Here is a 22423-nt window from a genome sequence, read left to right on the forward strand (position 1 = left end):
ACCTTCACCTGGCTGGTGAAAGTTGGAGTTTCGCGTTTTCTTTTTTCCCGAAGGAGTCTTCTTCCAGGATTTTGCTGCTTGGTACTTATTTTGAGCCTGATCGATCTCAACTTCTTCAGCAAGCACCCCCCAGCTGTGTAGGGTCACAGCCACGCAGGCATTGTAAAGGTCATCATTCAACCTACCTTTGAAACAGCTGGTAAGGATGTCTTCTGGCCAATCATAGCGGCATGCCAGATCATGGAATTCCTCAGTGTATTCCACCACAGCTCTATGGTGCTGCCTCACGGTCTTAATGCAGTCTTTGGCTTTCTCTTCAGCCAGGAGGTCCACAAACCACGGTGGAGCATGGTCATAAAATGATTAAATTTAGGGTGGTTCGCGCCGGTGATGGTGGCTACTTTGTAGCCGTCCTCCTGGGAGAAGCATGAAAACCGCGGAGAACAGCAGACATCAGCTGTTCAGCGGTTTAAAATCTCCCTCCTGGGTGAAGGGGGGGAGAGGAGTATCACCTGAATAGAGGTAGAACCTCTTAACCCCCCCAGAATTTTTTTAGGGGGGGTGAAAAGAGAGTTCCCTCGGAGTTCGGGTGTCTCCGCCTCCCAGCTGTCTTTGATCCTTCGGGATCAAAGCAAAACGCTGCGGCCACCTCCGCGCTTAAAGGAGCCTGGTGAGTTATTTTAAAAGCGGACAGAGCTGGATAAAGGATTGGATTTATTGGACTTTAATTGGACTTTAGTTTGAAATGTGATCTTTTTACTTTTTTTGTCTTTTTTCTTTGTCTGGAGAGTGAAAGTAAAATGGCGATTTGAAGTGTTTTTTTTTTTTCTTTCCGGAAGAAAGTGACTGAAACGTTATGGATTAAACAGTTTTCTTTTAAAAAAAACTTTTTTTTTGAAGCTGGATTTGTGTTTGGTGTTTTTTTTTTCCTTTTAAACTCTCCTTTGTTTTTTTTTGAGGATTACTTTACTTTTATTTTTAAGAAGGAAGAAAGAAGAAATAAGACCTATTTGAAAATGGCTTCAAAGAGGCAAGCAGCTGCTACAGTTTCTAAGGTGGCCTCTTCTCCAGCGATCCTACCGGTACAACAACCTAAAGCTACATCACCACCTTCTCCTCCTCTGCCAGCAGTAACGGTACAAGATATGAAAGATATAATGGGAAGTGCTGTATCTCAAATCAGAGAGGAAGTGAAGGGGCTTTTAGATCAGAATAAAACTGAAATCAGGGGGGAAATGAAGGAGCTCTTAGATCAGAATAAAACTCAAATCAGAGGAGAAATGAAGAATCTTTTAGAACAGAATAATACTATTTTGAGGCAGGATATAGTTATGGCCTTAACAGGACTTGCTTCTGTGGTTGAGAAATTAGACTCTAGAGTTGAAGAAGTGGCAGAGAAGGCGGATATGTTGGAAGAAAAGTTTGAAGGCATGGAGAGAAAGATGGAAATGTCACAAGAGGATATTCTTATGTCCCAGTATAGAGAGATGGAACATGCATTAAGAATCAGGGACCTGAAAGAGGACAAGCAAGATCTGATTGAGATTCTTGTAAATGACTTTGCTGTTATTTTGAATAGAGAGAAAGAGGAAATATTCAGAGAAGTTGAAAAAATTTATAGAGTTAACTCCTGGATTGCTAAACAAAAAAATTTACCAAGAGATATGGTGATTTACTTTGCAAAGAGATCTCTGTGTAATGAAATCATACAAGCCTTCTATAATAAGAGGTTCCAGATTGCTGCCCAAGATGTCATTATTTTAAAGGAGATCCCATCTAAAATTTTAAGAAAGAGAAAAGAGTTTGCTTTTTTAGCTAATGAGCTTAAAAAAAGATTGATTCCATTTAGATGGGAAATTCCGATGGGTATTGTTGTGAGCCATGCGGGGACCCGTTACAGACTAAATAAAGTTTCTAAAGCAAAAGAATTTTATAGCTCGGTCCTGGGAGCAGGCTCACCATCATCCATGATGCAGAAAGTTTTGGATGGCAAAGAGGTGGAACAGCAGTCTGAAGGAGCAGGAGTGATGGTTGCTGGAAAGCTACAGCCACAGTGGTTGCAACAAACAGATCAAAGATCAAAGAATGACTCGTGCAGCACATAGACGCAAGGAAAAGGAACAACAGAAGAAAGAAGATAAAGAATCTCTTCAAGAAATTGTTTCGTTACCGGTGGGAGGAGCAAGACCCAAGAGTTCTGCAGTACATTCTTCAATGGCAGACCTCCAAGCAGTCTTCTCCAGGCTTCTGGTCAAGGGAGATGGTAAAGCTCCTGACTTGGAATGCTAATGGCCTCAATTCTCCCCAAAAGAGAAAGAAAATTTTCCATTATTTAAAGCAACATAATAATGATATTATTTGGTTGCAGGAAACACATATTATACCTAAAGATCAAAAATTTTCAATCCTTGTTTGGGATCGCATTTTGTATCTTCAGCTCCTGGGAAAAAAGGGGGAGTAGTTATCTATGTTAAGCAAAATTTAGTAGCCAGTTTTGTGGAATCTGATTCTCAAGGGAGATTTGTTATGATTGAAGTTGGTTTGTATGGAAAGAAAGTACTTATAGCGGGACTTTATGCACCAACAAACAACAGGGACAATTCTATAGATTGCTACATCAAAAATTAACTTTGTTGGATTATAGATCTGTTATATTAATGGGAGATTGGAATGGTGTTTTAGATACACAAAGGGACAAAAAAGGATCTTCTATTTCCTTTAAACAGGCTAAACTACCTAAAGCTTTTTTTGATTTGAAGGAAGACTGGGAGCTACGAGATTATTGGTGTGAACATAACCAGGAGGAGAGAGACTTCACCTTTTTTTCAGATAGACATAAATCTTTTTCAAGAATTGATTTTTTCTTGATTACAACTGATTTATACTTTAGGTAAAGAATGTTAAAATTTTTCCCAGGACATTGACAGATCACAGTCCAGTTTGAATGGAACTGGTTGGTGAAAAAGAGGAGAGGAGATCGTGGAGGATGAACGAAAATTTATTTAGACAAGAAAAGAATGTTCAAAAGTTAAAAGAGCATTTAAAGGATTATTTTGTTTTAAATATGCATAAGGGAACTTCAATGTCAATGGTATGGGATGCAGGTAAAGCTTTCATGCGAGGGATTTTGATACAAATGAATAATATTCATAGACAGAAGCAGACTCAGAAATGTAATGGATTGGAAGGCGAGATTAAATTAAAAGAAAAAATTTTGATTTCAAATCCTACAGATGAGAAGGTTAAAGAATCTATAAAATTGCTTAAATCACAATTTAATATGTTGATGGCTGATCAAACTGCAACTAATTTATTATATATGAAACAAAATACATTTTGTAATGCTAATAAACCAGGGAGATGATTGGCTTATCAATTGAGAAAGAAACAGAGACAGAGAATTATAGATAAAATAAACTATAATGGTAAATTGGTTTACCAGAAGAATTTGATTAAGAAATCTTTTTTAGAATATTATCAAAAATTATACAAGAGTACTAAGGTGCAGATTTTAGATATAGATAACTACTTAAATGGAGCCAATTTCCCCAAATTAACAGAACTTCAAAAACAAGAAATTAATGGTTTGATTACCAGTGCGGAAATTGAGAAGGTGATTAAAGAATTAAAATTAGGTAAAGCACCAGGTACAGATGGTTTGACATCTACTTTTTATAAAATTCCGGTACAAGAAATGATTCAACCTTTAACCGAGCTTTTTAATAACATACTACAGGGTTCTCAGATTCCCCCGTCACGGGGCAGAGCTTTTATATCTTTAATTCCAAAAGAGGATCAAGATCTTACCTTACCAAAGAATTACAGACCTATATCTCTCTTAAATGTAGATTACAAGATCTTTGCAAAAATTTTAGCTAATAGGCTTATGAGGGTTTTGCATCATGTTATACATACAGATCAAACAGGTTTTATAACTGGAAGGTATATGAAGAATAATGTTAGGCAAATTATTAATTTATTAGAATATTTAGACAAAAATAATCAAATTCCTGCAGGATTGATATTTTTAGATGCTGAAAAAGCTTTTGATCAATTGAATTGGAAATTTATGTTAAGATTAGTTGAGAAAATGAATTTTGGAGAAAACTTTTTACAAGCTCTCGGTGTTATTTATCAAAAACAAACGGCACAACTTATAGTCAATGGGGGTTTGTCAGAGGTGTTTACAATAGAGAAGGGGACTAGACAGGGTTGTCCACTGTCACCGTTGCTGTTTGTTTTAACTTTGGAAATATTGCTGATTAAAATTCGAGATTCACAGCAAATAAAAGGAATAGGAGTTAATAAAAAAGAATATAAACTAAGGGCTTTTGCAGATGATTTGGTGGTTACCTTATCTCAACCTACTTATTCTGTAATAGAGTTATTACAATTGATATATCAATATGGACGAGTTTCGGGTTTCAAAATTAATAATAATAAGACTAAAATATTGCCTAAAAATATGACTGATCTGGATAAGCAGATGTTGGTTAATCTGACAGATTTTGAGGTTGTTAATAAGGTAAAGTACCTGGAGGTTACTTTATCTGTTTCTAATGCAAAACTGTATAAAAATAATTATGAAAGGCTGTGGGTCAATATACAAAGAGACATGAAAAATTGGGAAAAGTTGCAATTATCTCTTTTGGGAAGAATTGCAGCGATTAAAATGAATGTGTTGCCAAAGTTTCTTTTTTTATTTCAAATGATACCCATTTTAAAGAATGAGGTTAACTTAGATGAATGGCAGAAAGGTATTAACAAATTTATCTGGGCAGGGAGGAAACCTAGAATAAAACTTAAAATTATACAAGATATTCGTGAGAGAGGTGGACTCAAGGTACCGAATTTGAAGTTGTATTATGATGCTGTGGTTTTAACATTAATAAGTATTGGGTTAATTTAACAAATGTGGAAATACTCCTCTTGGAGGGTTGGGATTTACTTTTTGGATGGCATGCCTATCTAATTTTTAATAAAAAGGTTGATAGGGCTTTTAAATCTCATATTATGAGGACTTCTTTACTTCGGGTTTGGAGGAAATATTATAGAAATGATTTTAAAATTCCATTATGGGCTATTCCATGGCATGCGATAGAAGGGATAAGGAGAGGGGTTAGGATGGATAGTTTCTTATGCACAATTACTTAGATGGGATGGTAAAAATTGGCAGTTAAAATCTATGGAAGATTTAGCACAGGAAAATATTATATATTCATGGTTTCAGTATAGACAAATAGTGGATAGGTGGAAGATAGATCGGAAGGTGGGTTTGCTTAGAGAAAATGAGAATTTGTTTAAACAAATAAAAGATCAAAGACGAACTCACATTAAGAGAATTTATGGGGTCCTAGTAGAATTGAACTCAGAAGCAGAGTTAGTCAAAGAATGTATGATCAAATGGGCACAAAACTTTGATGAACCGGTTCTACTAGATACCTGGAAACTATTTGGGTGAGGAATGTTAAATTTACGCAAGCCCAAAATTTAAGGGAGAATTTTTATAAAATGTTTTATAGATGGCACCTTGATCCACAAAAAATGTCTCGTATGTATCCCGATCTACAGCCTAAATGTTGGAGGTGCGGATGTTTGGATGCTACATACTATCATATCTGGTGGTTGTGTAAAAATATAAAAGTTTTTTGGATTAAGATATGGTGGAATATTCAAAGAATTTTTAGAAGAAGGGTAAAATTTACCCCACAATTGTTTTTATTAGGTATTGTTACTGATTGTGATACTAAAGATATTACATTGATGTTAAACTTAATTACAGCTGCAAGGTTGTTAGTAGCACAATGTTGGAAGAAGGAATCTTTGCCTACTTTGCAAGAGTGGCTTTTTAAAGTTTCTTATTTGGCAGAAATGGCAAAGATTTCGGCCTTCCTGAAGGATCAATCACAAGAGAAGTATGTTGTGGTATGGAGGAAATGGATAGACTTTATACAACATAAGATGGATATTAAAAAATATTATTTAGCTTTTTAATAATTTATATTGAAAAGTTAACTTTCTTGAAAAGCCAAATTTTTTTCTTTCTTATTTTTTTTTCTTCTTTCCCTTTTTCTATTTTTTTTCCTTTTTTTGTTTTTGTACTTATCTTTTTTATATATATATTTTACTCTTAATTATTTTATAATTTGTTTAAGTAATGTATTTAGATTTGTTTACAGTTTTATAACTTACATTGAAAAGTTAATCTCTTTCTTATGTTTTTCATGTATTTCTTTTTTTTTCCTTTTTTTTCTGGTATTTATGTTTTTTTTTGCTATATATATATTGTTGTTAATTATTTTGTAATTTGTTTAAGTAATGTATCTAGATTTACTTATATTTTATATTTTTCTTAAGACTTTTTGAAGAAATTTTAATTAAGCCTATATCCAGCTCTGGGATAGTCGGGGGAGGGAGGGGGAGGGTTGGGGAGGGATGGGGAAAATTGTTTTGTTTTTGTTATTGTAAAATCTTAAAAATTTTCAATAAAAAAAATGATTAAATTTACTCAGCTTGGAATCATTTGCATTGTGGAGGGTTACCATCCAGTGGGCAGCTGCCCCATCCAATGCCAGCATGACACACTTCACTTTAGTGCCTTTAGTGGGGTTGTCTGACCTCTACTCCTGCATGTAAGTTAGGATGTGGCCAGGAAAAATCCCAGCTACTGGGAATCCCCATCAAACATCACCCCTAGGGGCCTTCCTTCTATGGGCACCTCCTTTGCCACCTCCTGTTACATTGGTGGGATCCCTTTGTGTGGGTCCTGCCATTGCCTCTGCCCCAGCCGGGGTTGCTGGCATTCCTGCGGTGGTGTTTAATGGAGAAGCTCTCATGCTGTCATCTTCTTGGGTTTGATGAGCCTCCGCCGAGGTTTTCTTTGCCAGGGTTCCACTAACTTTAAGGCTCTGGAACACTTCCATGATGGTGTGCATAGCTTCCTTCGAGGACCCCCTGGGTGACCAGAAAGCCAGAGACCGCATTAAGACCATGAGGCAGGGCTAAGAACTGTGATGGAGTACATCGAGGAATTCTGTGATCTGGCATGCTGCCTTGACTGGCCTGAAGATATCCTCATCATGGTTGACCTTGCTACTTTCTTCCTCCTCAAATTGAAGTTCTTCTAGGTCTGTTTGCCATTCGCGCCCCTGGCTGCATTGGGTGAGAATCACTTTCTTAGTCCTCCCTTCCTAGTCATTCTTCCTGACATGAGTGGACCACCTGGGTTTCGATGAGTCCCCTAGGTTGGCGGCCTCTGTCCATTCGGAGAGGTCCGCTGTGGGGACTTCCCCCAGCACTCAGCTTCCTCTTGCTCTCTGCCTTGCACAGTTCCCACGGTAGAGGTAAAAGCCTCTCCATGTTGACCACTATTGCAGATTCTGGTTAATGTAGGGACCTGCCCGAGCAGCCCCCTCAGGAAACACGACTCTTGACTAGTTAATCAAAATAACTTTTACTGAGATGTAGTGGTTGCAGTAGAGCCAAGTGGAATCTAACATTCCCACACAAAGCAACAAGCTATTCTTCCCACAATGAAACCCTCACCAGTCCACCAGCAGCCAATACAGTGTTGCAAGGTTGTTTTGAGAACACCCAAGTACAGGATAGATAGTGGTTCATCTTCAGGGCAAAGCAACCTTCGTAGCATACTGAAACTAGGTGGGAAGGAGTCCGTCCCATCTCTGAAGGCGATCCCCCTCCCCATTTCCCAAATAAGTACAGCACTACAACAGAAGCAAATGTATGCAAAGAATGCCTCCCCAAAGTGGACCTCCTCCCCCTCCACCAGAATGGCAGGACACCTGAAAAAGGGGACCTGACAAGAACAAGCTGGATTTTACCCCCAAATGTGATTGTAGCAATCAAGTCATTGTATTAACTTCCTACCTGGAGAATGGATTCCAAGACAAAATGAAAAATGTCACTGTTTTTCTTGATGTCTCGTTGGCCTACAATACTGTCTGGAGAGAAGGACTTCTCCTCAAACTAATCAAGGTACCTTGTCGTAACTCCATTGCCTAGATTGACATGTTGAATAATAGGTTCTTTCAAGTTTTTCACAGAATTCAGTAGACATAGATATTTTCAGTTGAATAACACGACCTGCTTGAAACCGTTTCTTGGAAATTTATTTATGCCGATGATATCAATCTCACAGTCCAAAGAACAAACTTCAGTGATGCCGAGGACATCCTTTCTCAAGTTCTCCAGAAGCTGGATGACTTCTTCAAAAAATGCTGCCTCCAATCAAGCCTAACAAAAACAAAAGTAGCTACATTCCATGTCAGCAATAGGTATGCAAATTACTATCCTTCAGTGAAATTCCAGAACTGTATTTTACAATGTAATAATTATCCAAAGTACCTGGCATAACACTGGAGAGATCTGACAACACTTAGAAAAACAGCTGCGAAATTGAAAACCTGCAACAATTTACTGAACAGACTGGCTGGAACAGTGGTTCTCAACCTTTTTAATGTCGCGACCCCCACCCGGTCGTAAATCGAGGACTACCCAACCGGTCATAAGTCGGGGACTACCCAACCGGTCGTAAGTCGAGGACTTTCCCTGCCCGGGAGCACCGTGCATGCGTGGTGCCGCCCCCTGCGTCGGCCAAGGCGTAGCTGGCAAGCGGCAAAGACGGCGCAGGCCGACCACCGGCTGGGCCACCAGCTGGCCCAGCCCAAGGGAGGTAAGGCACCCGCCGGGCCCCACGTGCACCAGCAACCCTCCCTGCACCTGCCGGCCTCCCACCCCTGGCCCTCTTTTACTTACATTTTTAGTAGTCTCTCAGCAGGGAGGGGTGGAAACTTCCAGACAGCTCGCCTTCACTGCAGACAACTTGCAGCACCGTTTGCAGAATGTGACTTTTGGTGGGCTCAACAGGGTAGAGACAGCCTGGACAATTCCTATTGGCTTTTGAAAGCCAATGTGTAAGGACCCACCCCACTTTGCATCTTAAGAAGACAGAACTCTTGGAATAATTCTTCCAACAGGCATCCTTTATTAAAAGAAAATTGTTGCAAGCGTTCTAGACAGGACTTGGGGTCCAAGCTCTCCCATTCAAGGTTTTAAGGGGTTCCCCAGTAGCCCCACCCAATCACCCCCCTCTTCCAGCGACAGTCTCAGGCATTACACTCCCACCCCCTTTTCCTTACTGCCGGCTGGATGGAGACTTCAAAGAAAACTACATAAAAGGTAATAGCCCCATTCTTATGGTTAGCTCTTTTGGCAATACACACATCCAGTTCCTTTGAAGTGTACCGAAGGAAGTGAGGGCTATAAAGCCCCTTTGTTCACCCCCTTCCCTTCATCGTATGACAGAATCCATAGAAGGCAGAAATGAGTTTTTTATAATTGATAACTAGAGATGAAATATAATTGGATTCTGACACAATGGAATTAGACTCTATTCAAGAGAGTCTATTCTATTGGCTTTCAAAAGCCAATAGAATAAAAGGGAGTAGCACAGCTAAGGAAAAGGGGGAAAAGTGGCGGACTGCATTGTTTGGTGACCCCCGTGAAATGGTCGTTCGACCCCAAATGGGGTCCCGACCCACAGGTTGAGAACCACTGGGCTGGAACATCCTGGGGTGCTGATGCTAACAGCCTACAAACAACAGCCTTGGCTTTGGTTTATTCCACAGTTGAATATTGTGCCAGCTTGTAGCTTAACTGCCCACATCCAAATGGTTGCTGTCTAATTCCACCATCTCTCATCCCACTCCTATGCACTGGTTACCAGTACTTAGCAATATTAGAAGACAAGAAGCTCTCATTCGCCTGTGGTCAAGGATGTTGAATAACAAGGCCCTTCTTATTTACCAGGACATTGCATGACCCATCATAAGATTGAAATCCTGATGTTAAGCTATTCACTTAACATCTACTCAGCTTAACCCTGAGAATGCTTGGAGAGAGTATTACATATCTTCTGACTGTTAGTGATCCCTCTACCAAACCACCTGGTTTTGACCTGCCTTGCTTTATCTGGTCGAAATTGAATGGAATTAGGTGTGATGCTGGAAGAAGTGCTTCTGCCCTGGATCAGTGGGGATGGAAAGATTCCCTTTGTTGTGATGCCAGTATACAAACTATTAAACATATCGAGCAAGATTGCCCATAACATGCATTCTCTGATTCCCTAGAAAATCTGCATAAAGCAGTGCAGAGGCAATCGCCTGGATAGCTGAATTGGACATCCAGTTATGAGGCCACTGCCATACCCCCATAGAAGTTTTATTTATATATATGTTTACTTCTGTGTATATATGTTTACTTCTCTTCTGTCATGTTCTCATCATATGCATTATTATTATTACTATTATTATTGTGGATCATCGCACAGTCAGCCAGATGTTCAGATTGGATTTGGCATTTTGTCTACCTATCGAGTCCTTACCCAGGACCTGGGATAGGCAGATGTGGATGTTTGATGGTATTACAGATATCGTCGCAGGATGGAAGCAGTTCCTAGTAAGGCCGCCTTTTGCAATTGACTAATAGAGAATTTATCAATGCCAATGGTGTTCAAGTGGTGCTCCAGTTGTTTTGGGATTGCACCCAAGGAGTCTATTACTATTGGTACTACTCTTGCTTGCTTTTGCCACAGTCTTTCTATTTCTATTTGTAGGTCTTTGTATTTTGTTATCTTCTCCAGTTCTTTCTCGTCTATTCTGCTGTCTCCAGGCACTGTCACGTCCACTATCCAGACTTTTTTGTCTTTCTTATCGACAATTGTTAAGTCTGGGGTGTTACGTTGCAGGTGCTTGTCTGTTTGAATTCTGAAATCCCAGAGCAGTTTAATTTTATCATTTTCTATGACTTTCTCTATTTTATGATCCCACCAGTTTTTGCTTACAGGCACATGATATTTTTTGCAGATCTTCCAATGCACCATTGTTGCTACTTTGTCATGCCGCTGCTTGTAATCAGTTTGTGCAATCTTCTTGCAACAGCTTACCAAGTGGTCCACTGTTTCTTCCGCTTCTTTGCATAGGCGGCACTTACTGTCTGTTGCTGTCTTCTCAATTTTGACTTTGTATGCATTTGTCCTTAAGGCTTGGTCTTGTGCAGCCAGAATTAGTCCCTCGGTCTCTTTCTTCAATTTTCCTGCTCTTAGCTATTGCCAGGTTTTATTATTATCTGCTTTCCCAGCTATTTTTTTCATGTATTGGCCATGTAGTGCTTTGTCTTCCCATGCATCTATTCTGTTCTTCATTTGGTCTTTCCTGTAGGCCAGTTTGGTCTCTCCAGTAGTTAGTAAGCCTTCCTGATATACTAATTTCAGTGCATCTTCATCATTGTTCTTCAGATATTCTTCCAAAGCCATTTTTTCTTCTTCAACCATCTGATGTACTTGTAGCATTCCACGCCCACCTATTTGCCTTGGTAGATAAAGTCTATCAATGTCACTGCGTGGATGAAGGGCATGATTCATTGTCATTATTTTTCTGGTCTGCCTATCCATTGCTTTTAGTTCTGCTTGAGTCCAGTCCACTATTCCAGCTGTGTACCTAATGACTGGGATTGCCCAGGTGTTGATTGCCTTTATGGTATTTCCTCCATTGAGTTTGGATTTTAAGATCTTCTTCACTCTCTTGATATATTCACCTCTAATCTTTTTCTTGACTTCAGTGTGCTTGATGTTGTCAGCTTGAAGGATACCCAAGTATTTGTAGTATTCTTCCTCATCCAGACTCTTAATGTTATTTTCGTGGGGCATCTTGATTCCTTCAGTTTTCACTATTTTTCCTTGTTTGATAGTAAGTGTGGCACATTTGTCCAAGCCAAACTCCATTACAATATCTTGGCTATATATACGGACAGTGTTGAGCAGCGATTCTATTTCAGATGATGTTTTTTCCATACAGCTTCAGATCATCCATATAAAGGAGATGGGATAGTCTGGCAGATGTTTTTGATGTTTGATAGCCATGTCCTGAGTTATTCAGTATTGTTGACAGAGGAAACAGTGCAATAACAAATAGTAATGGTGATAATGAATCTCCTTGAAATATTCCTCTCTTGATATTAACCTCTCCCAGTCTCTCACCCTTGATCTGCAACTGTGTCTTCCATTGTGCCATCGATCTTTGCAACTATTATTACTATTATTATTATTATTATTATTATTTCTAATTGGGGGAATTCTTTTCGCAGATTCTCCAGGCATGCTAGCTGGCATTATTAGTTCTGTTGTAGTAGCAATAGCTGGAGCTCTTTCAAGTTTTATAGCATACCAGAAGAAGAAGCTTTGCTTCAAACCAAGTGGTAAGTTACAACAAACTAGACTTGAAACCCCAAAATTTGGGGTTGTAAGATCTCCTAAAATAATTGCTTTAACTACATTGACAATGGATGATTCCCGATGTAATTGAAAGCTCACAATTTGAAATAAACTTTGGATGTAGAATGTTACTCTGTTCAAGGTTGAGCTGAATATACATAAATATAAGGTATTTTAACTGTGTTTGTTTCTACAGATCAAGAAAACATTCCTGTGGAAAGCCAGCAAGGAGCACATGCAGCTCCATCTGGTAAGGTCATAAAGAGCTTTAAAAAATTACATATACACCTTTCTTCACCTGCAAAAGTGGCTTATATTTGTGATTTTGTGCAGCTTCCCACCTAGGTAGTTTTATCAAGTCACGCCTACAGTGCCTCATTTAAGAAAAACAAAACATGGTTTCTTCAGCCTTGTTGTTGTTGTTAGTTGCAAAGTCGTATCCGACCCATCGCAACCCCATGGACAACATTACTCCAGGCCTTCCTGTCCTCTACCATCTTCTGGAGTCCATTTAAGCTCACGCCTACTGCTTCAGTGACTCCATCCAGCAACCTCATTCTATGTCGTCCCCTTCTTCTATTGCCCTCAATCTTTCCCAGCATTAGGCTCTTCTCCAGTGAGTCCTTCCTTCTCATTAGGTGGCCAAAGTATTTGAGTTTCAACTTCAGGATCTGGCCTTCTAAAGAGCAGTCAGGGTTGATCTCCTCTAGGACTGACCGGTTTGATTGCCTTGCAGTTCAGGGGACTCGCAGGAGTCTTCTCCAGCACCATAGTTCAAAGGCCTCAATTCTTTGTCGCTCAGGCTTTCTTATGGTCCAACTTTCATAGCCATACATCGCAACTGGGAAAACCATAGCCTTGACTATACGTACTTTTGTTGGCAGGGTGATATCTCTAATTTTTGGTATGCCGTCTAAATTTGCCATAGCTTTCCTCCCCAGGAGCAAGCGTCTTTTAATTTCTTGGCTGCAGTCCCCATCTGGGGTGATCTTGGAGCCCAGGAAGATAAAGTCTGTCACTGTCTTCAATTTAAGCCTAAATTTTGCAACGAGAAACTCATGATCTGAGCCACAGTCAGCTCCTGGTCTTGTTTTTACTGACTGTATAGAGTTTCTCCATCTTTGGCTGCAGAGCACATAGTCAATCTTGATTTCTGTGTTGACCGTCTGGTGACGTCCATGTGTAGAGCCATCTCTTGGGTTGTTGGAAAAGAGTGTTTGCTATGACCATCCTATTCTCTTGACAAAATTCTATCAGCCTGTGCCCTGCTTCATTTTGTACTCCAAGGCCAAACTTGCTGTTATTCCAGTTATCTTTTGGCTTCCTACTTTAGCATTCCAATCCCCCATGATGATAAGGACATCATTTTTTGGGTGTTGATTCTATAAGGTGCTGTAGGGCTTCATAGAACCAGTCAATTTCATCCTCTTCAGCACCAGTGGTTGGGGCATAGATTTGGACTACTGTGATATTGAATGGTTTGCCTTGGATTCGAATTGAGATCATTCTGTCATTTTGGGGATTGTATCCCAGTATTGCTTTTCCTATTCTTTTATTGACTATGAAGGCTACTCCATTTCTTCTGAAGGATTCTTGCCCACAGTAATATACCTTATGGTCCTCTGAATTAAATTCACCCATTCCTGTCCATTTTAGTTTGCTGATTCCTAAGATGTCGATGTTCAGTCTTGTCATCTCTTGTTTGACCACATCCAGTTTGCCTTGATTCATGGATCTTACATTCCAGGTTCCTATGGAGAAAAGATCTTTACAGCATCGGACTTTCCTTTCACCATCAGATGCATCTACAGCTGAGCATTCTTTGGCTTTGGCCCAGTCACTTCACTCTTTCTGGCGCTACTAGTACTAACCCTCTGCTCTTCCCCAATAGCATATTGTACACCTTCCGACCTGAGGGGCTCATCTTCCAGCATCATATCTTTTTGCCTTTTAGTACTGTCCATGGGGTTTTCATGGCAAAGATACTGGAGTGGGTTGCCATTTCCTTCTCCAGTGGATCACATTTTGTCAGAACTCTCTGCTATGACCTGTCCGTCTTGGGTGGCCCTGCACGGCATAGCTCATAGCTTGATTGAGTTACACAAGCCCCTTCGCCACGACAAGGCAGTAATCCATGAAGGAGTCTTCAGCCTAGTGTCTTCATTTTATTTTATTGCTAATTTTTGTATTGTAGATTAGATACAGTTAGCTCAGTCAAGAGAACTGACTGGACCAAGACCATTGAAATAAACTTTTGGAAATAGGTGGGATTTGCATGGAACCATTTTAAGTTTTTTTGAATTTGATGGTAAATACTAAGCATAGATTTACCAGACATAATTACTACATATAAAACAAAGTTCATGCTATTAGGGTTCATTTTGTTCCTTCCACAGAAGACAGCAGGAATCTTTTTTCATTAGTTTGTCACTTTACAAAGTTTCAGACAATCTTCAATACTCATAGAAAGGCCAGGTTTATATATATGCATACTTGTCCTTTATCATTTTATTTTTACTTATAGTTTTTCTCTAGCATATTAAAAAAAGTCTAATATTGTTTTCAGTGTTTAATCAGAATCCTGAAATATGTCAGAAATTAGGAAAATATAAGTCATTTTAGGATTTTTTAATGAAGAAAATTTCCAAAATAAAAAGAATAATTGCCATAAGGAAATAATAGAACTGGGATGATAATGAAGCCCAAGTGGTTACATTTAATCTAAAGAAAAGAGAGGCAAAGCTGCCCTTTCTGTCTTGACTTTTTCTTTAATTTTAACTTTATAATAAGGAAAGTACCAGCCACCATCCTCTTCATTTCCAATTATGCCTCAGACTCACAAAGAGCCTTTAAAGGAAAGTGAGTGAGAGACTTTGGCAATATTTTAAAACCCATCTGGTTGAGGAAAAAAGGAAGAGAGAGAAAACCTTAGATGAGCATTTGCTCTTTCTTTAAATACTTTCTTAGGACAATCTGTTTAAATCTGATCAGAACCAAATGTATTTAGTGATGCTTACTTCCAAGTGTGTTCAGGATTACAACTTTAACTGGAAAAATTAATACTTGTAATTATATATACAATTATAAGTTGGCTATGGGTGAAATGAGTCAGAAACTTGACAGTATGTGTCGAAGGTGCTTTTTCAAGAGGTAACTGGACTTTCTTGTGCTTTTTTGAAGATGTTTTGTTCTCATCCAAGAAACTTCTTCAGCTCTGACTGGATGGTGGGGAATGGAAGGATTTATATTCCTTGCATTTTTTTAGAGAGTTGTTGAAACCACTTGGAGGTTTATTTATGTCTCTCACTCACTTTCCTTTAAAGACTCTTTGCGAGTCTGAGGCATAATTGGAAATGAAGAGGATGGTGGCTGGTACTTTCCTTATTTTAAAGTTAAAATTAAAGAAAAAGGCAAGATAGAAAGGGCAGCTTTGCCTCTCTTTTCTTTAGTGGTGCAAATGGGTGTGGAGCCTTCTTGGAATCGCTGAAAGGACTGTGTTGTAGACTGGTGTTACATGATGTCATATCCCTCCCCTTCTATTGAGAGAGGGCTGTTCAATTTTGACATGTCAAAATTGGCTATATCCCATAAATCTTACCACATGTGACCTTGAGGACACAGATAAACCTCCAAATGCCCTCAAAAACTCTCTAAAACAATGCAGGAGGTTTTTAAGTAATATTTAGCATGAGCTATAACAACTTTCAGTTATGGACTATATGTTTTTCATTTTCTGTCTGTTCAGGTAGTATACTGTAGTAGCAGAGAATATAACTTTTCTCATTATTTTTCCCCTTTTAGTTCAACATACACTTTTGCAGAAACAATAACAGAATTTGATATGAAGAGAAGACCAGAAACTGGATTTATAGCCTGCATAATTTCCTGAAGGAGCAAGGGAATGGAATTGCAAAGTAAATCTTTAAAATAGGCCTGTTGAAACATCTTCAGAAAGGGAGTGTGATGTTTTTAACCAATGAAAAATATTTTCCTCCACTATTTACCCTTTGAAGTTCAATTGTATGCAGGGTGATTATTGTTTTAAAATGTATTTTTATGGCATTTGTTGATTGGATTAAAGTTTTTTTTCTATTTTCTATTTTTTTTTTAGCAAGAACCTTGAAAAGGGAGATAGGTGTACTTGTAAAATACTTTCAGGCAGGTTGTTCACTAAGTAAAAGTATGTTGATTATAGATATCTCTAAGAAGTACAGTTTGTCTTTACATACTGATGCATATCATACTATATGGATAAGGCCAGCTATTTAGATATTGGGGCAAAGCACAAGTTTGCTCTTACCAGATGAGTAGCTCTTAATACAGTACAATTGCTCACTTCATAATTGAGGTTATGTATTATAAATATGTATGAATCGACTTAGGACTAAGTCCCCTTGTCCCTGAATCTCTAGTTCATAAATATTAACATTTTTGCTTCTACATGTTCTTGGTCACATTTAGAAATTGGACATGGAGTAAATGCCTTATCTGACTAGCAAATCTTTTGAAATTTTATCATTGTATACAAGTACATAGGAATTGAAGGCATTAAAAATCTAAGTTGCCTTAAGTTTTGACTCAAAAATAAACTTAAAATAATCCTTATCTTGAACATGTTTGCATCTGAAAATTTATTTCTTGTATGTAGTAAGGCTATATTTCTGAGCTGCATGATGCTGGAAATAAATATGATTTTATAGAACATACACCATGCTCCTACAGGCTTTCCAATACTTTCTTGAAATGGAATCCAAAACACTTTATAGCCTTAAGATGAATCTATCATTTTTACATCAAGTTTACTTAAGGTTAGTGTGGGAAATGTTTGATATGCTCTCCTGGTTCCTATTGCCAATATCTGCCATTGGTAGGCCTTAATTAAATGTGAGAACATAGCCAAGGTATATAATGGCTTAGGTTCTTAGGCCAATTATGACCAAATATGATGTGGATATGGATCCTGGATTTCAATAACATGTTATGTGCAACAATTATATTGGGACACAGCCTCCTCCCCCCTACACTGTCAGTTCAACAAGGAACCTCTTTGTATTGGGAGGTTAAGATTTTGGAGTGGTGATGGGAGAAACTCAATGGTCTAAGCTTGCTTAGGGTTAGCATTCTGTCTGGGAAATTTGGGGAGTTGAATTCCACACAAGTTGCCAAGTCTGAAAAACATTGGTCCAAATTAATTCTTCCAATTCTGGGATTTTTTTAAGAGTGATAAAATTGCACTATAATAATTCAGAGCTACCACAAAATTTTGGTGACATTTTGAGGGAGCTACTTTGGGGGAATCATACGCAGTGGATGCTACTTGGCCATTTTAAAGTAGCTTGTCGGAGCTGTTTACTATTCCTTTCAGACGGGGGAATAAAGGTGAGGAGCAGGCACATTCCTTGCTGAACTATAAACGTAAATAAGCATGTGAATTAGTCCATAATTAGGTCTTCTTTTGCCCTTTATTCCATAATAAAGTAACTTTTCAGTAACGGAGTTGCTGCTTAAAACTATTTAAAATTGCATGTGCCTCTATTTAAGAATTTACCTTACAGTTCATAAGTGCCCTACTAGTTCTGTGCTTTGCATTTCATAAAGACTTATTTGTGCAATATTCTTCAAAAAATAGATAATAAACTTCAGTTGCAGATGCCTTATGTACAATATCTTGAAGTGCCAATATATGAATTGAGTAGGAATGTGAGCTGAGTGTTTTATATTGTTTTATTAAAAGGAGGTTTGGAAATGCTCACTGAGACCATGTAAATTGAGTTAAATATCCTACTATAATTTAAATTGGTGATAAACTGAAAACAAAAATGTGGGTATCATGTTATTTAAGGGGAACTCACATAATTTCAAGTTAAGCATCATGCCAAAGTGAATTAAGTAAATGTTTGCATAATCTGATATGTGTATACATAGCCTTCTAGAAATGAATATCAGGCCAATTTCCAATTTAAATTAGATGCAAGTTAGCTGCATAAGTGATGCCTGGATTTCTAAGTTACCCTTTGCACTTCAATAAGTAAAATATCAGTTTTCTGTCATGTGAATCTAGCATACATTCAAAACCAAATCTTAATAAATTCAACAAGAACCTGCATTTTGAAGAAAAATGTGGCATGATTTAGATCAGGGCTTTTCAACCTTTTCACAGATTGTACCACTTTTAGGACATGACAATATTTGAGTACCACCAGTGGTTAGCAAGTTGTCAAAAAGGGGTGGGGAATTTTGGGTTTTACTGATTAGATTCATTTGTTGTTATAGAAATGGCTAGTTTATAATATTATGGAAAAGTAAAAAGTTGAGGTTCAATGTTAATGCTTCCTTCTACTGCAACAGAGGAAATATGTTCTTTTTCCCTTCCCCCTCACTTTCCCCCCTTTTTCTTCACGACTGTGTCCTACTATTTGCTTTTGTATTGTTGTATTTTATTCTATAATCTAATAAAATATTACAAACTGTAGAAAAAAAGTACCAATTTTAATTCCTTTTGTGGCTGTTCCTTTGCTGAATCACTTTCCCTTTGCAGTGACAAATGTATGATGAATTCAAACTTGGCACTTTTATGACTTGTGGACTTCAACTCCCAAAATTCCTCAGCCCTTATGGCTGGTTGAGGAATTCTGGGAGTTGAAGTCCACAGGTCTTAAAGTTGCTAAGTTTGTAGACTCCTGAGCTAGCTGGTTGGCCCTTCTGAGCTTTTCCAATTCCTTCCCTTAAAGACACAGGAATCAAGTGCAAAGCAAGAAAATAAAGAAACACAAACTCCAATTTTTTTTCTCTTTAAGCTGCCTCTGGTAATTGTGAAAAGCTTTAGCTTTAAATTAAGCCTGTTTACCTTCAAAGAAAACTTTCTAAAAGCCACAGACAGACTCAATTAAAGGGGGTAAAACTAATTACATTTGTTTAAAGGGATTAAACCTTTCCTGATGTCTTTTTTCCCCTTCCCCCACCCAAACCACATTCTTTTATAGCCTCTCCTCTCCTCCCCCCCCCCTTTTTTTTTTCTTCAGTTCACCTCCAGCTCCAAGCTGCTTCTGGAAGTGCCAATCAGCTGGAGCCAATCAACTGGAGCCCTGCCTGTTCCTGGGGCTTCTGCCAAGCCCAGACAGTCCTGCAGCTGCAGCTGCCTCTCCCTCAGCCTTGGCTCACTTTGGCTCATTCCCCTCCCCTGCTACACTTGGCTAGCAATCATGTACCAACTGCCATGTGTCAAAGTACCACAAGTGTACACGTATCACTGGTTGAAAAGCTCTGATTTAGATGATTGCAATTAGCAATTACAATATTTCTATATACCATGTTTCCCCGAAAATAAGATCTGGTCTTATTTATTTATTTTGCCTTCAAAAAAGGCACCAGGTCTTATTATGGGGGACTGTCTTTTCCACTCACCTCACGGCAGCAGTACTGACAGCCCCGCCCAGCCAGCACACTTCTTTTGTGACTGAAGGAGCAGCTTCATTGTGCAGCTGATAATGGAGCTCCAGCCTGCATTTTGCACTCAGAGGCCTTCTGGAAGAGCCTCTGTAGCTGAAAACCGAGCTACCAATTAAATCCATTAAAATCCATTAAATCCGGTGAGGCAAGTGTCGATCCATGGGAGGCCTGGCTGCAATGGTAAGATCCACCCACCCTCACCCTAACTTGATTTGTAGGCATGCACCTCACCCTAAAACTAGGCTTATTTTTGGGGTAGGGCTTATATTAGGCCCACCCCCAAAAATCAACCTAGGGCCTATTTCGGGGTAGGTCTTACTTTCAGGGAAACATGGTAATCCTTATTTTGTGAACCAGGACTGATGCAGAAAAAAGATTGCTATTGATAATATTGATATTTACATGTGTTACTGAACAGAAGGATTAGTTCAGACCATAAATACACTGAACTACTTGTGGCAAACTAAGCATGATTTATTGAATGAGCTGTCTTCATCTGTTTGTTCTTCCTCACCCACCAGTAGTGCAGAATTTAAATCAACAAATCCAGACATCTGTGAACTATTGAGGAAGAGAAGAATCAGCAGATGCAATAACAATACTTTAGCCAGGAGTTCTCATATTATTCCATTGTGTCCATACTTCGTTATAGAAATAATGAGAACATGTTTGGAATATGCATTTAATAGAGTATCCTATACATTTTTAAAAAATGGAATAAAGTTTCACATAGTACTGTACAGACAATTCCATGTAAATGTGCATGTGCAGAAGTGGCTGCTATTTTGCATGTATTTGGATGTAAATAACATTGAACTAGATCAGGGTAGGCAACCTTGGTTCTTTCATGCTGGCTCAGGAATTCTGGGAGTTGAAGTTCACGAGTCATAAAAGAGACAAGGTTGCCTACCCCTGAATTAGATGGTATTGTTCTTTGGGAAAAAATGCATATGATTAGGCCATTAACCTCTTTAAAGCAAATCATTACCATGGGTTGACAATATGATTCATGTACACTATATGAAATATATCATTCAATATGTTTAATTTTTAAATAGATTTATGGTTCTTTAGATTATGAGAATCTTTAAATATTTGGTAATTAAAACTTGTCATTTGTTTTTAATAAAGAAATCTAAAATTATTGTTTGCTTGATTATTTTGAGAAAATGTCATTGCAGGATAGAATTTTCTATTTTTAGAAGAGGATTTGAGATCTAGATCAAGTAGAAGTAGTTTATGAAATATGAACATCTATTTTTTGACCAGATAGATACCTGGATTCATTTTGAAGAAAAGATCAAAGGCACATAATGGAATATCCAGCACAAACATATTCCAAGATAAACACAGGCTAATTCAGATAGATTCAAGTCAAATATATTTTATAAATTCAGCTACATTAACACAATATGTTTCTTCTAGGAATGCCATATTGAACAACTTTGAACAATATTTTGTTTACAGTAGTGATTCCCTTAAGAAATTAGAAAATGGTGTTACTTCTCAAATGTATTCACACTTAGAGGATTGCAAAGGCTAAGCAATCCAAGACAAAGCAAGATATTTATTTTTCATTTGATCATCAGTTCAAGGAAATCCTCTTATAGAAGATAAAGCAATGCCATTCAAGAAAATAATTTTTGCAACAAAATGTAATGTTATATGCAAAAAAGCTAATTATATGACGATGCTTCAAATTTAGAGCTTCCAGAAAAGAAATACAAAATGGCAGCAAAGGGTTGGAACTTTCTTTACCTCTGCTGCCATTTAGTGGTCTAGGTTTCTGCAACCCAGGTGTAGTAGCCCTATTAAATTCTGCAGTTTATAAATCATGGAAACTTGGTTCATGTTTGTGCTATAAATACAAGTAGTCCTTGACATATGACCATAATTGAACCCAAAATTTCTGTTGCTCAGGAAGATGCCCCATTTCATGACCTTGCCACAGTTCTTAGCTAAATCACTGCAGTTGTTAAGTTGGTAATACAGTTGTTAAGTGACTCTGGCTTCCCCACTGACTTTGCTTCAGAAGATCACAAAAGATATCACATACCCTGGGACACTGCAATCATCATAAATACATGCCACTTGCAAGTATCCAAATTTTGATTATGTGACCATGGAAATATTGCAATGGTCATAAATGTGAAAATAGTCATAAGACATTTTTGGTGGCCATAACTTTGAATGGTCACTAAACAAATGGTTATATATCAAAGATTACTTGTACACCAAATAAGTATAAATTAGTAAAATACTGTCCGTTGTGCAGCTAAAACTGTCTATTTAACTCTGGGTTTAACTCCGGAAGCACTAACTAGGCCTGGAATCTTGCAAGTGCGGGATAATCCAGCAGCTCTGAAGTTCTATATCAAATTTCCATGGTCTGCCCTACAGATGTATGAGTCTGCAGCTGACTGGAAAGGTGGGAATTAAAAGTCTGGGAAAGATTCTGGCTTCTTGAAATTCAGCATTTTTCTTATGTATCTTTCAGCACTAATCAAACAACTTCACCTAGGGACATCCAGATATTTTACAATATTTAAAGACAGAAAATAGGTTTAATACTTGATTTAATGAATGAAAGAAGAAGCTCTTATTATTGAAGTATCAAAGTATTGAACAACACATTTCCAATAAAAACAAGAGTTTCTAATTTCCAGGGATTTGATAGCCAATAGA

At 38.2% G+C, this 22423-nt stretch overlaps 1 long non-coding RNA gene across 1 annotated transcript; it reads left to right on the top strand.

The window, feature by feature from the left end:
* The first annotated feature begins 8164 nt into the window (after positions 1-8164).
* LOC120310417 lies at positions 8165-16995 on the top strand. The gene is made up of 4 exons (XR_005557345.1): positions 8165-8294; positions 12163-12273; positions 12486-12539; positions 16091-16995. It is a non-coding gene; the product is annotated as an uncharacterized LOC120310417 (long non-coding RNA).
* Positions 16996-22423: the final 5428 nt, after the last annotated feature.

Source organism: Crotalus tigris, unplaced genomic scaffold, assembly GCF_016545835.1.
Source record: "Crotalus tigris isolate CLP2741 ecotype Arizona unplaced genomic scaffold, ASM1654583v1 scf7180000018174.72280, whole genome shotgun sequence".
NCBI lineage: Eukaryota > Metazoa > Chordata > Lepidosauria > Squamata > Viperidae > Crotalus > Crotalus tigris.